Source organism: Cryptomeria japonica, chromosome 9, assembly GCF_030272615.1.
Source record: "Cryptomeria japonica chromosome 9, Sugi_1.0, whole genome shotgun sequence".
In the NCBI taxonomy this organism is placed as follows: domain Eukaryota; kingdom Viridiplantae; phylum Streptophyta; class Pinopsida; order Cupressales; family Cupressaceae; genus Cryptomeria; species Cryptomeria japonica.
The window spans coordinates 307,543,861-307,560,831 of NC_081413.1; positions in this window are offsets into that span (position 1 = coordinate 307,543,861).

Below are 16,971 nucleotides of genomic sequence, written 5' to 3' on the forward strand. Positions count from 1 at the left end.
GTTGTTGAGATTAGGGGCCCATGGTTTAGATGACCAATTTTAGGGTATTACATTTGCCCCTCTTTGAATTAATGTGCGAGCAGTGCTTTGATTCAAAGAATGTGTGATGTCTAGGAGATGCCAGTTCTGAACTTGATTGATCACGAACTAGATAAAAAGTGAGGTGTTAGCTTGATTCGAAGCGACAAAGCTAAATGAGGTCTGATTAAAGTGATACCGATCCCAAATTTGATTGAACTGAGGAATGGTAGAAAACAAAGATATCAAACTTGAACTTGATTTATCAAGAAGCAGATCTTACTGATCTAGAACTTGATTGATCTTAGATACAGTGAATGATGATAAAAATCGATCTTGAACTTGATTGATCAAGACACGATGAGTGAAGAATAAACCATCCAGCTTGATCAAGAAACAAATACTGAACACCTGCTTAGATTTAGAATGACCAAAGAAACTCTTTAAACTTTTGATTGAGTTTAAACAAATAATCAATTTGATTTGAAGCAATGAAACTGATTAATGTTAAGAGATTAAATCAGATGAAAGACAAATATCAACTTGATTTGAGGTGATGAAACTGATATGCCCCTAGCGATTGATTGATTTAGATGATTGAGAGATCTCAACTTGATGTGAAATGATGAAGTTGAGATGCCCCTTAGCAATAAGGATTTTTTCCTTTGATTGGAAAGATTTTGCTCGACTTTTGATGTAGATTTGAAGAAAAAAATTTCTCGACTTGTGAGATGTAAAGTCATAAGGTCAATGAGTATGCCCCCCGGGGAGCGAAATTGAAAGATAGCGAGGGTAGTTGATTATAGGCAATTGTTTGGTGAAAATAAGTTATTTGAGCACAAATTGATTTTGAGGATTTTTTTGAAGATTTGGCAATGATTGATGAGAAATTGAGCGTAGAGTTGACTGGTAGAATTGAAATGTGGATGTGTAGAATTAAATTGAATTAAGATTTAGAGTTGAAATTGAGCGCAATTTGAAGAAAGAATGAGCATTAATGAAAAAAGCGCTAAGTGGTCAAAATTGTGAAATTGACTAGCAAGATGATCTCGAATTTCGATTTCGATCCTGAAAATGGAATCAGAGCAGGCACATTAGCCAAGGGTACAATTTTTGTGTCCATCGAAACAAGTTGAAAAATAGGTTTTAGGCTATATATAGGACAAAAGTGTCATTTTCAATTCATTTTAACCCTCCAAGTTTGAAAATTCAAAAAGCCTTCTGCGAAGAAAAATGGTGGTCCCTACTCGTCAGCATCGATTTGAGCACCAAAGAAGACATAATCGACCCTAAAACTACGAGCCAGTGGTAAGTGATCGATCTTTATCCTCTGTATGTTTCCAATTTTGAATTTTTTTGTGTATTTTTCACATTTTTGATGGGTTTTAGGTCGGGTTTCTCAGTTTGTCGTTCGAGACAGGATCCTATCTCGTACGAGAAACTGGCAAATTTTGTTTTATCATTTAAACCCATTATAATTGTCATACGAAAGCAACCCTTGTGTCATACGACAGGTCGGTTAAAAGACCATTGTGTCATGCATTGTATAAAACTTTGTCATTTGAGGCTATTTTCTCGTACTAGAGCCATTCCTGACTCGTACGAGATGTTGTTTGATTGTGTTTTGTCATTCGGAAAAGAGTGACAATTTTTGAAAGTGTAAACATGAAATTTTGGTTTTGTATTTAACTTATTTGGATTTGTGTGATGTTTAACTTCTCTTGCAAGCTAATTTGGAATGTTTTCTGATGTTCATTGTTGGGTTTTGTAGGTTTGTTTACCTCCTGTGCTCTTCAGATGTGTATATCCACCCACGATGGCTTTAGTTCAGGATTTGTCTGAGGTTGAGTAGGCTCATGTTGATTTATGTGGCTTGACTCATTTGATGATGTTACCTAATATCCGTGTGAACCACGAGATGCTCACAGAATTGGTAGAATGATTTCAATTGGAGCATAATACCTTTCATTTTCCAGTTGGGGAGTTGACCATCACTCTTGAGGATGTGTACAGGATCCTTCATATCCCTTTTGCTGGGGATAAGGTGGACTATGATACCACATTGTTACCTAGACAGCAGGCACTGAAGAATGTATTTAGGGATCCAGATATCTTGACTCATTCTATGAGTTGGGATATACTAATGAGCAGGTACAGTGAGGAGTATCCACTGGCATGTGTCCTAGTAGGTTTTATTGGGTGCTTTTTGATGCCATACCAAGGGCAGTAGGGTTTCCAGAGTGGATGGGGCTAGATGCTTGAGCGATTGATAGAGTCCCCTCAAAGACTTGGCTGGGGTTCTTGCTTACTGGCCCACATGTATCGAGAGATGCATGAGATCATTTATAGAGAGGGGTGGAGCATGGCTGCTGGGGTGTACATTTTGTAGGTGTGGGCTTCAGAGCACCTTCCTGTGTGTCGGCCGATAGTGATAGACAACAGGGAGCCAAGACAGTCGGTCATCTTTAGATATGCTGGATATATTACGCAGCCCCATCTGGACAAGACAGACTTCTGGAGATGGCAGCTCGATGATTTGATAGCTATCATATGGCGACCATATAGAGGTTTAGAGCCATGGGATGACTGGTGGGCAATGCGCAGAGATCTATTTGTCACACATCCACTGATTGGGAGATCGCAGGCTATTGTGGAGCGATTCATCATTTCACGAGTGATGAGGCAGTATGGCCGGCCTCAAGGGATCTCACAGGAGTTTATAGCATATGCTAGGTATCCTGATGAGGAGAGGCAGGGTTGGGCACCTAGGCTATCATATGCCTTGGCTATGCAGGAGCTGACAGGTTTACACAACCTAAGGTGGGATTACCTGGAGGATATAGCAGATGCGGGGGTATTGCCCCAATACAAGGATTATTTACAGCAACATCCATTCCCTTAGTTTATGGATCTTGGAGAGCATGCTCCTCATATTGAGGATGTGGAGGATGATGCCCCCACACCAGCATAGGGACAGGCGCAGAGACAGGGTCATAGGCAGGGACAGGGCCAGAGACCAAATGCTCCACGACGGACTGGTGGTGATCCTAGTGCCAGTAGCAGTGAAGTACGAGCTGACATTGGATAGCAGAGGGGTGAGGGTGGATCCCTTGGGAGAGTAGGCATGAGGTTGGGTGGGGGAGAGGAGGAGTGAGCAGCTCCAAGGTAGGTTCATTAGTGGCGAGAGGAGTAGGGTGGAGCCATAGGTGGAGATGGTGGTGGAGATGGCGGCGGAGAGACTGCGAGAGAGTAGGGGGCTGACACAAGTCGATCGATGAGAGTACGTCTTGTAGAGCTATAGTCATAGTTGTTAGTGGCACAGACTCAGCTGGTGGAGCGAGATCGATAGCTAGCCGAGGTGAGGACTAAGCATGACCACCAGATTGCAGCTTTGAGAGCAGAGTCGAGAGCAGAGATAGAGTCTCTACGATAGGAGGTCCTTCTCTAGAGAAGTAGGGCATCTTATTATGTAGCAGCATATAGTGTTGTAGTTCCTGTTGCACAGTAGGTGCAACCTTATTTGTAGTATATGGTGAGATCGGAGGGAGCGTGAGCACCTTGACAGGATCCTGGGCATCAGGCTCCTCCTCCTCCACCAGGCGATGAGGGAGAGGGTGCCAACTAGATGATTCTTTTTGTGGCTCAGATATTTTTTTGTAGACACACCCATTTTTTTGTAGCCTATACGATTCTTGCTCCGATGGGAGTTTGTACATGTCATTGGACATCCTTTTGTACTCTTAGACTTGAGATGATTTTTTTATATATACGAGATCTGATTTGACTTCATTGTACTTGTGTCAATTCGATTATGAGATGTTTCTATATGCTTTACTTTATATGTATGCATTTCTTTTTCAGCATGAATGTATGTATTACAAATGATAATGGATGTCTATGTTTTTTTTTTTTTTTCATATGCAAATAAATGAATGAAAATGAGCAGTGCAATTTTTTTTTTGTTTTCTATGTAATAAGATGAATACAAATGATTAATAATAAAATGAATGAATCTATATGAAATGTTATGTATGTAGCTAAACATCTCAAAACACAAGTACTCAATCAGAGAAATAATGATAAATAGACCACTTAGCGTAAGAAATGATGATGCTTTCAGCTCTCATTCTGAAGATAAAGAGATTATTATTATCACACCAAAATCATCCTAGATTCACTAAAATGCAGAATGAAATGCAAAATGATGTGAAAAATGCAACCTAAACCTAGTCACTGGATTTAAAATACTTAAGATTCATCACTGAGCATAACAAACACAACAGGCAAGGTAGAGTTCCTTTCTTTTTCAATGTGCAATATTAATTATCTTGTCCGTAATGACCCTTTTTTTGTTCATATCCTTGGACAGATTTTGTAGGGACCTGAATTGCATCATAAAGAAATTCCCTCAAAACAGACAAAGAAATGACATGGACCTCCCTGTAGCATACAAATAAGTGGAGTCGAGGTATGTGAGGCAATTTCACCTTAATGTGAAGGCTCTTATCACAGACACCCAGCTAATTTATATGTTTCCAGATCATCGGGATCATTCCTACAAGCAGAAAATAAAGAAAATATTATGCCCCCAATCCTTGCTTCTCTTAGTCACAATAGACTTCCTCGAGTTACTCAAAGGGACAGTAATCAAAAAGTAATATAAAAGACAACATACAAAGAAAAATTTCCATTCATAGCTCAAACTGTTTAGTAATTGTTCTTCATTATGTTGTTTTGCTTGTGAACTCAGTGATAAAAACTTTGTAGTAGTCAGGAGACAGGTGACTGACTCGGAGTGGCTGACAAACTAATAGAATAATGACTTGGTTGACACTGCTTAGGATATGTAATGTGCTCTGTCAAGTAACCTAAGACTAGGACATTGATCTATTTCAAGTCATGAGGGTTCCAACGAACCAAGATGTCACAAAAGTGATTGAAAATATGTACAAGTGAAAGCAAAAGATACTTGAAAGCGGGAAATGCCAACGTTGCATTGATAGATGGAGTGCTTGAGTACAAGAGGTGCTTGTTTGCTAGGTTTTCACCTGTTTGGCAGAGAGTCATCATCATTTTTTTTTTTTTACCAAGGTGCCTGTTTACCAGGTTTTCACCAAGGCATTTTCTCTCTTTATATTTTTTTTTCTCTTTTTCTTTTTTTTTAATTTTTTTGTATTTTATGATTTTTCCATTTTTTTTTCTTTTTTTTCAAGACTTTTCCAATTTTTAGTATTTTTTTTAGGACTTTTTCAGCTGTACAGTTTGTTGGAGCAGAGAATGCTAAGTAAAGAATCTTTTCAGGTGGATGGTGTTAATCAGTTCTCAGAGCTGTTCTCCTTCTGATGTTGAGAGTTGATAGGCACCAAAATCGAAGACTGTAGTAATGATATAGGGACCCAGCCAGTTGGGTTCAAACTTCCCTTTGTTGTCTCGAAACTGTTGATTTTTTGGATTTTCTCTTAGAACTAGATCACCAACTTGAAATTCTCTTTGTCAAACTTTCTTGTTATACCCTCTGGATATTCTCTTCTGATACACTCTGAGATGATCAAACGCCACTTGTCAACGCTCATCCAGCAATTCGAGTTCTTGCAATCTAGATATTCTACGATCTTCATCAGTAACAAGACCTTGCAATGAAACTCGTAGAGATGGTATTTCTACTTCAATAGGTAATACTGCTTCAGACCCATACACCAAAGAGAAAGGTGTAGCCCCAGTAGGTGTTCTGATACTTGTTCTGTAAGCCCATAGTGCAGGATTGAGCTGCAGATGCCAATCTTTCCTGGATTTGTTCACTGTTCTGTGCAAGATAGTCAGTAGGTTTTTGTTTGATGCCTGGGCTTGTCCATTACCTTGAGGGTAATATATTGATGACCAGTGTTGCTTTATTTTGAATTTCTCACAAAGTTCATCCAGGTCTTTATTCTTGAACTGTCCTCCATTATCAGTCACGATGGATGAAGGTATCCCATACCTGCAAATTATATAGTTTAGGATGAATAAGGTGACTTGTTTACCAGTTGCTTTGATAAGAAGAACCACCTCTACCCACTTGGTGAAATACTCAGTGGCCGTTATGATGAATTTATGTCCGTTGGATGAAGCAGGATATATCTGACCAATGAGATCAAAGGCCCATTGCTGAAAAGGCCAGTGTGTAATGAATGGTATGAGATCCCTCGTTGGGGCATGTATGAGATTTCCATGAAGCTGACATTTCTCACAAGTCTTAGCAAATTTTATGGCATCTTTTTCCATATCTGGCCAGTAGTAGCCAGCCCGTAATAGTTTCTGAGCTAAAGTAAAACCATTCCAATGAGATCCACAAATACCTTCATGGACTTCCGATAATGCACATTTTGATTCTTCAGATTCTAGACATCTAAGAAAAGTACCGTCCAAACCTCGTCTAAATAAATCATTAGCTATGATAACATATCATGAAGCATTTCGAGTTAGGTTTCTTTTCTCGTTACAAGTAAGGTTTTAAGGGATAATTTGGTCACAAAGGTAGGAATAGATGTGGCTGTATCAGGATGAGTCGTGTCCAATAATAGAATAGACTATTTGGGTCTCAAGAGAATCATAAGCAGGGTAATATAACTTTTCCACTAGGAAATCAAAGCGAAAATTGGACTCCTGTAGCTCAAGTATAGATTCCAAGGTAGCCATAGCATCGGCTGCTCTATTCATTGATCTAGGAATTTGTTGGAATGATACAAAAGCAAAATACTTCTTGAAATCATCTACCATCCTCTTGTAAGGCATCAATTTCTCATCCTGAGTCTGATATGTATCATTGATTTAATTGATGACCAGCTGAGAATCTCTATAAATATGTAATTCAGCAACCTTCCATTCAATGGCTAGTTTTATTCCATTTACCAGTGCTTCATATTCTACAATGTTGTTTGTGAAAGGGAATAGAATCTTGTAAGACTTTGGAATTGAGTACTTCTGAGGAGTAATGAATAGTATGCCAGCACCTGAACCATTTTGAGTAAAGGACCCATCAAAGAACATCTTCTAGGGTTGTTGAGTAAGATGCATTATTGAGTCATCTGGGAACTCAATGTGTAGTGGTTGAGTATCCTCAAGTGGAGCTTCAAAAAGCTGATAAGCATTTACCTATCCTTTTATGGCTTTGTGTTCCACATATTCAATGTCAAACTCTGTAAGGATCATTACCCACTTTGCCAATCATCCGGTGAGTGTTGCTTTATTAAGAAGATACTTGAGTGGATCAATTTTGGCCACCAACTTGACTAAATGTGTGAGCATATATTGCCTCAGTTTCTGTGATGCGAAGACTAATGCCAAGCATGCTTTTTCTATTATACTGTAGCTCATTTCATAAGACACCAATGTCCTGCTGATGTAATAAATAACTCTTTCCTTTTTGTTGTCATCCTGTTGCACCAAAAGTGCCCCCAATGATGAATCAGTTGCTGATATGTATAAGATTAGTGGCTTACCCTGAATAGGTGGCATCAATATCGGTGGATTAGATAGGTACTCTTTTATCTGCTGAAGATGTTGTTCACACTGTTGATCCCAGTTATATATTATTCCTTTTCTCAATACTTTTGTAAAAGGTTGAGCTTTGTCTGCTAGTTGAGAAATAAATCTTCTAATGGATTGGAGATGTCCCTGTAGACTTCTCATTTGACTGATGTTCTTTGGGGGTGGCATTTCCATTATAGCCTGGACCTTCTCAGGATCAACCTCAATGCCCTTCTTTGAAATGATGTAGCCAAGTAGTTTACCAGATGTCGCTCTGAATGCACACTTCTTTGGATTTAATTAGAGCTTGAACTTTTCCATTCTATCAAGTATAGGACCTAACTCTTGAATATGCCTTGATCTTTTCATAGTCTTCACTAAGGTGTCATCAACATAATCTTCCATATTCTTATGCATCATGTCATGAAAGATAGTTGTAACTGCTCTTTGATAGGTCACTCCCGCGTTCTTTAACCCAAATGGCATAACGTTCCAGCAAAAGGTTCCCCATGCATAGGTGAAAGCTATCTTTTCTTGATCTCCAAGAGCAATTTTAATCTGATTGTTGCCAGAGAAACCGTCCATTAGCTAGTACATCTCATACCCAGCTGTCATGTCGACTATCATATCAATATTTGGCAATCGAAAGTCATCTTTTGGACATGCTTTATTGAGATCTCTAAAATCTGTACAAACTCTGATAGATTTATCTAGCTTTGACATAGGTACTATGTTGGAAATCCATTCAGCATAATCTATCGCTCTGATAAATCCATCTTTGAGTAGTTTCTTTAGTTCAGCTTTGACCAACAGTGCGACATGCGGGTGCATCTTACGAAGTTTTTGTTTAACTGGTTTTACTCCTGGTGTGATTGAGAGATGATGCATAATGAGATCAGGATCCAAGCCTAGCATATTAGAGTATGTCCATGCAAAATTTATTTTCTTCTCTAAGAATAGCTGAGTGAAATCCTTCAATTCCTCTATTGATAGTGATTGAGCTACGTGAATAATTTGTGGTGTGTCTTGATTCTCAATATTCATTGGCTGAGTTGGCTCGATCAATATGGAAGACTACTCCTGAAAATGACTGGGCAGTATACCAAGTATCTCACCTTTAGGTACATCCTTTATTTTCTCTTTTTTAGATTCTGACACCGCCACAATGTGGTTTTCACCATTAGATCTTTTATTTTTATCTTTCTTATTTTTGTGACTAAGATACTTGATATCCTCTTCAGTCATATCTTCACTCCATTCACTGGTGGAAGAGTTAATAGGTTCAACTACATTGAGATAATAGGATAATGTATAGTCATTGGCAAAAATAGGTATATCCATGGGTTGATTCTATAAAGTACAGTCAATCAATTCGAGATGTATTAAGGACAAATTTTGGATAGGTTTAAGAGCATTCACGATATTGTTATCACAGCTGCAGATTGAAAAGTTGAGTTCTAGAATGATACCTTGCATAAGTGTCTCGAGACTAGGAAGAGTTAGATCATGATTATTAAAGTTCACATTAATATTTAATCAATCTAATCCAATAGATATTACTTATAACATCATTGACTAAGTCAGATTGGACGTCATGTTGTGGTTTAACAACAATAAGACTAATAGGCAATTTTTCATTGATTGTATCAGATGATTCAAAATTTGAAGATGAGTGGGTATCATCATGAAGAGGACTTTCGTTAGAGTCATCAGAATCATCAGAGTTATCGGATGAAGTTTCCAAGTCTCTTTCAGGTGATTTAGTAAGCATATGTATGGTATCAATACTAACATATTTAATGCTACAAATTCCTTCATATTGTAGTTCATTTGTCATTTGTATCTGACACACTTGTTGACATGGTTTCATTGTTTCTGTGACTTTTTGTCATCTACTCCATTCAGCTTCTTCTGGACTGAAGACTGGTTCTTGTCCTACAACTTCTAACTCTTCTTGTGTAGTGCTATAACTAATTTGTTATGTTTCAGAATAAGGACATATAGATGAGAAGCTTTCTAGTATTGTTCATTCTTTCAATGCTTGTTCATAATTTGCTTGCCTCTTTTGTCTAATTTCTTGTATTTCCTTCTCTAGTTTTAGGCGCATCAACTCTTGAGTATCATCTATGACACCACTAGATTCTTCTGGAGTGTCTGTAGTGGATATGTCTAAAAGATAGTCAGGACCTCATTCATACTCATTTGAATCAGTCTCTGAATCATCTACTTGTTGCCTACCAGTATATGTGACTGGAACTTTTAATGGTGCAAACAATTCTCTGATTCTTACAAATTCATCTCTTATATCTTTAGGAACCTCAACTACTTATATTACCATAGCTGATATCGTCGAAGCTTGAGCACTGACTATTTCTTCTTTCTTGACTGTTGATTCCTCTCTCTCTTTTCTACACTCTGCTTTCGTTTGTTTAGTGTTTGCTTCATGTAATGTTAAAGGCAATATCTTTTTCAATCCTTTAGACTTAGAAAAATGTTTTTGTTCTGATGTCTTTTTAGGATTGTATCCCAGTCCAACTTTATCATATGTGGATTTGGTTTGTAGCTGAATTGGTTCAGTAATACCTTCTTTTTGTTTGCCCAAAGGACCAGTACCTAAGTACCCCATGTGCTGAATCATTTTGTAACCATGACCATATTGGTTTGACGAAATCTCACAATGTCGTGCCTCCTCTTTTGGACTATCTTACTTATAGAGCCAGTTAAGCACAACATCCTCTTCTATTTCATCTGCCAAGGAGGTAGAAGACTGTATAAAGAGACCATCATATATAGTATTCAGAGCTGGAGTTTGTGTTCTCATAGCCTCTAATGGCTTGCCTAACTATTTTGGTGATGGAGGAAGAGAAACTAATGATAATACCGGTTCTATCTTGTACCTATCCATGCCGGTATCTGTAACCTTCAATCTCTTTTCTAAGTCTTTCATCAATGTTTCTAGATCTTCATTTGGGGAGGCTGCCCTATTATGAGGCACAAAAGTATCTGCACCTTTTGTCAATGCACTACAGATGACATTTGTATCAGCCGGAATATTGACTTCAGCTCCATTATAAGGAAACTTTAAACATTGGTGATATGTTGAGGGTACTACCTTCATTTCATGAATCCATGGCCTGCCCAGCAATATATTGTATGACAATGGAATATCGAGAACCTGGAAAAGGACATCTCTCTCTACTAGTCCCACTCTGATTGGTAATGATACCAAACCTTTGGAGGTCCTCTCTTCTTCATCATAGGCTTTAATTGTTATTTTCTTGCCTAGATCAATGACATTTTCAGAGAATCCTAGCTATGTAAGTAGATGATAAGTACAGATATTCAACCCCATGCCTCCATCTATCAAAACACGTTTAACTCTATGTTTGTGGATCATGGCTTCAATATGCAATGGCTGGTTATGTGGATGATTTAATGAGTTGTCATCTTCCTTAGAGAAGGTCAAATAGTGAGGTGAAGTCAGATGACCCACCATAGACTGAAACCAATCAATGTCTAAATCTTTTGGAATGTTGGTAGTGAGCAATGCTTGGTGTAGAATTTCCTTGTGAGCAGATGAGAGCTATTGCAATTCAAAAATTGAAATTTGAGCATTTGTCCTTTTCAACTATTCAACCATGCTGTATCTAGAGGATGATGATGAGGAGGTTAATCTTTTAAATTTGTCCAAGGTTGATTCCTTTTGTTTATTTGGCACAACTCTTGGATTTGATGTTTCTTGAACTAGTTTGGAGGAAATAGCTCCTTGGAGGGTGACTTTCTTTTGAGATTTGGTTAGAGCTTTTGCATATCGTGATTCATTTGGTTTATCTTGAACTATAATCACATTGCAATATTCTGAGTGTGAAGGTTCAATCATGTTGATAATGTTGTCCTGGTTGGCATAAGCATAATTTACCTTGGCACCCCCTTTGGTCTTTGAGGAATCACCTTGTTCATAAGCAGGAAAAGGGTCTTTAAATGCTTTATGATCAACATTGGTTGGGTGATTCCCAACAACAACTTTACCAATGTCAATGAGATTCTGAATCTCATGTTTTAGCTTCATGCAATTGTTTATGTTATGACCCTTATTCTGATGAAAGTCACAGTATTCATTTTCTCTCCACCATCTTGGTTTGACATCTAGATCATATGGTCTGGAGTTATCTGGTAGTGTTATCAAGTTGTTTTCCAATAGAGTTTTGAAAGCTGACTCATATGATTCTTCAAGAGGAGTAAAATCACGCTTAGGTCTAGAAAGCCACGACTTTTCTTTGAACCATTCCTTTGTTTTCTTTGGCTGATTTTCTGCTGCAATTTCAGTGGCTTTAAGTGCTTGTGTACCACTAGCCAAGCTGAATATTGTTGATTTTGAGTTGGTTTTGATAGTATCTACTACTCCATCATTAACAACATTCTTGTTGTTGTCTTTGACAAATTTCCAATACTTGTTCTTCTCTTTAGAATTGGATCCTGTTTGTGTTTCTTTCCAAGGTGTGATATCTCCCTTTTTTATGAGCACATCTTCCATTCAAATGGCATTATCTACCATTTTGTTAAATGATGGGTGTACTTGCATTTGTATGCTATATTTCAATTTGGGGACCAAGTTATTGAAAAATATATCCATTTTCTCAGAGTCTGGGATAGGTCATGGGTACCTAGAGAACATCCTTCTCCAGCATTGGAGAAAAGTAAGAAGAGGTTCCCCTATTTTCTGTTGATTATTACAAAGATCGATCATAGTCACAGGATGTCGAATGTTGTATGAGAATTGTTGTAAAAAAAGTTGGATTAGTTCTTCGAATGTTTTTATTCCTTTGGGTAGACTTGAGAACCATTCCATTGCTTGACCCCCTAAACTCCTTGGGAAGAGATTCATAAGGTACATTTGATCATGCATGAATTCCATACAAGCAGCACTAAATTCCCTGACGTGATCTTGAGGATCTGAGGTACCATCATATTTATCAAATTTTGGGATTTCCACTTGTGAAGGGAATGGAGGCATGTGTAAATTCTTATCAAATGGGAAGAGACATATTGCTTCCAGAGAATATTGGTTTGGGGAATTGTCCTTATTCTTCAGCTCTATGAGCTCTGTTCACAAAGCTATTAACTATTTGTGTACCATGAGTATAGGCAAGCCTTTCCTCTTAGTAACAAGTGTCTGAACATCATATCCAACAGGAAGTTTAGCACCTTGATTTGCTAGTTCTAAGAAATAGTCTTCCTTTTCTCGGATCATGATAGCTTTCATCATTTTTCTAAAGTCTTTGTCTTTCTGACAGTCAAGGATTTCTTTTTCTGGAGGTTTAGCAGCTTTGTTAGTTTCACTTGATGATGAGGAGTCATTATGATTTTCAGGAATATTATGGTCATTTTTGTTTCCATCATTGTATTTTGTCTCATGTATAGTGGGAGATTTCAGTTCATCAAAAATTGGTCTGCCTGATGATGATGGTATGTCAGTGAGGGGATCCTTCATGTAGAATGGATTATCTTGATAAGTGAAGGTTTGTTCTTTGTCTTTGGCTTTTGTCTTACGAGAACTCCTAGTTTGAATAGGCATTTTTATGGATTAGTGTGACCTAGAGTTGTTTTGTGATGTAGAGGTCAAGATCAATTTCAGAGCTAGTTTGTTCGGTTTAGCATATTGTTTTGGGAGAAACAACTGAGATTTTGTCTGATTTCAGGAATCATCTATCCTGTCTAAGACATTTTCTTGGGTTGATTCTAAAATTGTAACTAAGATTCAGTCTGATTGAGGAATGATATATCCTATGTAAGACGCTATCTAAGTGACTTGAGTTTGATAGGTAGTTTTGATTGAACTAGTTGATGGATGATCGACCAAATCGTGCAACAAAAAATGGCAGAGGTACACTATCTTGATCTATTTTATGCTTAGGAAAATGATAACTAGTATTATGCTCGCTGTAGACTGTGTTTTTGGCAATTTTGAATGTTTTGTCTGACAAAACTAGAGACTCGTACGACTGGGTTTGTTGAAACGGATGACAAATTAGTTATAGGATGACAGAAGTTCTATTTTGTATGAGTTGCTGTCTTATACCATACGACTGATGGGCATGTGCAGGACAACAAAAGACTGAGGTCGATTCTGTCTCGTATGAGACAAAATACAGTGCAGGATGATGAATGATTTAGACTTGTACGAAAGAGAATATGCTTTAGAATGACAATTGAGTAGATTCGTACGACACAGGACTGGTGTAGCACGATAAATTAGCAGACTCGTACAACTGTTCACAGGGCAAAGACTAAAAATTTTGAGTTTTCTGACTGCTGAGCATGACCAACTGAGTATGACAAATTCTGAGATGAACTGATTTTTGACTGGGATTGACTATTTTCTGACACGAACAGAGTTTTGACTTAAGATGGACTAGTTTCTGACATGGACAGAGTTTCGACTCACTGAGTTGTTTCTGGTCTTCACTGATTTTTGGTATTTCAGTTTTTTTTTTTGTTTTTTTTGTTTCAGGGATGAAAAACACAGAAAACAAGTAGTATTTATAGTGACTCCAATCACAACATGCAAACCCTAAGGAATTTGGTGAGGAAAGAAAACCTTTACTTGTAGACTTAGGTACACACCCAATAGCTAATCAGAATATGGTCGCTGAGTCTCACGCAATGGATTCTCAACACCGTATTATCCAACTCCAAATGCTAATGGGGGCATGAAATGACAAGTATCTTGAGAGAGTTACTATCTCTCTTGCACAAATATTATCCCCCTTTTGAAGATGAACCAGGTAGCTTCTAATTTTAAATTGGATTTAGTCAGGGATCCGTTCAGTGCGTCGAGGTATAAACTCAATTAAGAGGTCTCCCAGCCTTGAAAACCAAGGTTTAATATACCCAAAGGTACATAGGAGATCTATTCCTGAGCACTGTCGTTGACTTGATTTTCATCAAATCACGTTTATTTTATAGTGGGTTGGAGTACTTGGCGTCTAGTCATTCCCATTTAGGTCATTCCCCTCACACCGGCTGTAATAGATTTAAGAGTTTTTCAACCCCTTGGGAGGGCAGGCCTGCTAAAGATGTACAAATCTCAAACAAAGAAAAAGCTTCAAGGGTTTGGATTTCTGATTTTCTAGAAAAAGACAAGAGCATACTCTCCTACCTCTCAGAATCTTCTAAAAGCACAAAAGATAGATTTTTTCTTTAACTAGATAGCAAGTTAGGTTCCTAAAAATGAATTTAAAGAATACATGATGTTTATTCGATTCTCCTTAGGCAACCTACAAAGACAACGAATTAGTAGTCATATTGTCTTTGTGCGACAAGCAATATTCTTCGACAAGCATTCTGCAAAAACTAGTTAGGCTGTGAAAAACTCTGAGACAGACAGATAAATAGTCAAGGTCAGTCGTCAGAAATGAAAAATATGAAATTTTGCCTCCTTTACCAGAAAATACAGAATCGTACAACAGAGTCTCAACTCGTATGAGACAAGATATAGTATAGTACAAGACCAGATTGTTGATGATGTTGACTCGTATGACAGATGATTAATACTCGTACGACAGAGGATCTGCTCGTACGACAGAGTGTCTACTCGTACGATAATATGCTTGTAATTTGTGTGACACCTGCAATTTGTCATTTCAGCCTGTGGAAATTGTCGCACGAGATGTACGGACGAAAAACTGAAAAATCTGAAACTTGGAAAATAAGAAAAAATAAAGCAGTCAGTCTTGGAGGCCGAAAAAAAATGTAGTCTTCAGGCCCCATGGTGGGCGCCGGATATGTGTGTGTGAAAAAGTGAACCTGTAGCTGCCATATATGGTCTGACTACAAGGTTGTGTACTACTAGTTCAAGATCAAGGCCTGGCATATCAGCATAAGATAAAGCAAAGTTAATTTGTATCTCTTTGAGAAAGTTGTTGGTGTTATGCTTTTCCTATTCTGTAAGGGATTTTGCAACAAGCACATTCTTCAGATTGTCATCTAAACCCATGTTCATGGTGTCAGTTTCTTCGATCAACAATGATTATTTCTACTGATATGAGGTAACCATGGGAGGCAAGTCAAGTCACTCATCATCTAGTGCCTTATCTAGGTCTTCACTAGAAGATACATCCTTTTTTTTTACTTTTTATGAGTTCGAAGGTGCCTCAATGAGATTTTCATCAAGGGACTTCTAATTTTTCTTTTCATTTTCATTTTTGGTGACTAAGGGAGTTGACCTGACTACCAAATTATGCCACCTTGTTAAGTTGGATTCCATTCACAGATGTGTGATTCTCAAGGTCTTGTATGTCTAACAATGCTAAGAGGGCATTGTCGTTGTGTGTGTGAAAAAGTGAACCTGTAGCTGCCAGCACAACACTTCAATTAAGTCATTATACACATGGTTAGTAATCAATAATCAATAAGAAATAAACCATAGCAAAGCGACTAATTGCCTTCTAAAAGATGCAAGTATAAGATTGCTCTCAGATTTTTATAAGCAATACCAATGACTAGACTACACCAAGACAAAGGATTTAATCTATATGATATTAAGCTATATGGATGCAAGATGGATGAATAATTCAAGCAAATTCAAGCAACAATGCATGTAAGCAATAATGAATGCAAAATGGATGCAAGTAATCTAAAAAAGCACAATGATTTCAATGACTCCAAAGCGAAATTAGCGTGATAATAATTTCCAAGCGTGTTCTCAAAAATCTCTGGGGTGAATTGGAATGAGAGCTAAAGACTGAATTTATAGAGAATTACAAAAAGCTCAATTTAGGATTAATTGAAAATAATTGAGAAATCAGGTTGAGTTAACCTTGAGATAGATTCCAATTATAGTTTAATTGAAATGCATTCAAATTAGAAGTCCAAGTTGCATTGGAAAATAATAATAAATTAATTCCATGCACATCTAATAAAAATAGATAATTCTTCAATTTAATCAAGAAAAGAATTTTCTTAATGTGACTGAACTTCTTTTTCTGAAAAGCTTTGAGTTCCAATTTTAGAGAATAATTCAACAATTCAATTAAATTGCTTTTCTAATTTCAAGTTCTAAATTTAGAAAAAGAAATAATATCTCAAGTTTGATTTCTCTCTCAATTCAATTCTTTTTTACTTTTGTTTTGTTTCAATTCAACTCTTTGTAATAAATTAATTCATCTTTTGTAATAAATTAATCCTTTCGCATGATTGAATGACAAATTTATTAATTAATTAAATATGCAAAGATATTTAATAAATTAAAATGGGATAATTGATCAAAATGATTATTCTTGAAATAATTCAATTAATTAATATTGAGTGATTGATTTGCCATGTGATTTTTGATAATTAAAGAATTAATAATGTGCTCAAGATTGATTTAATTGCCTTTGGTTAGGACCTTGGTGATGTTGTTGAGATTAGGGGCCCATGGTTTAGATGACCAATTTTATGGTATTA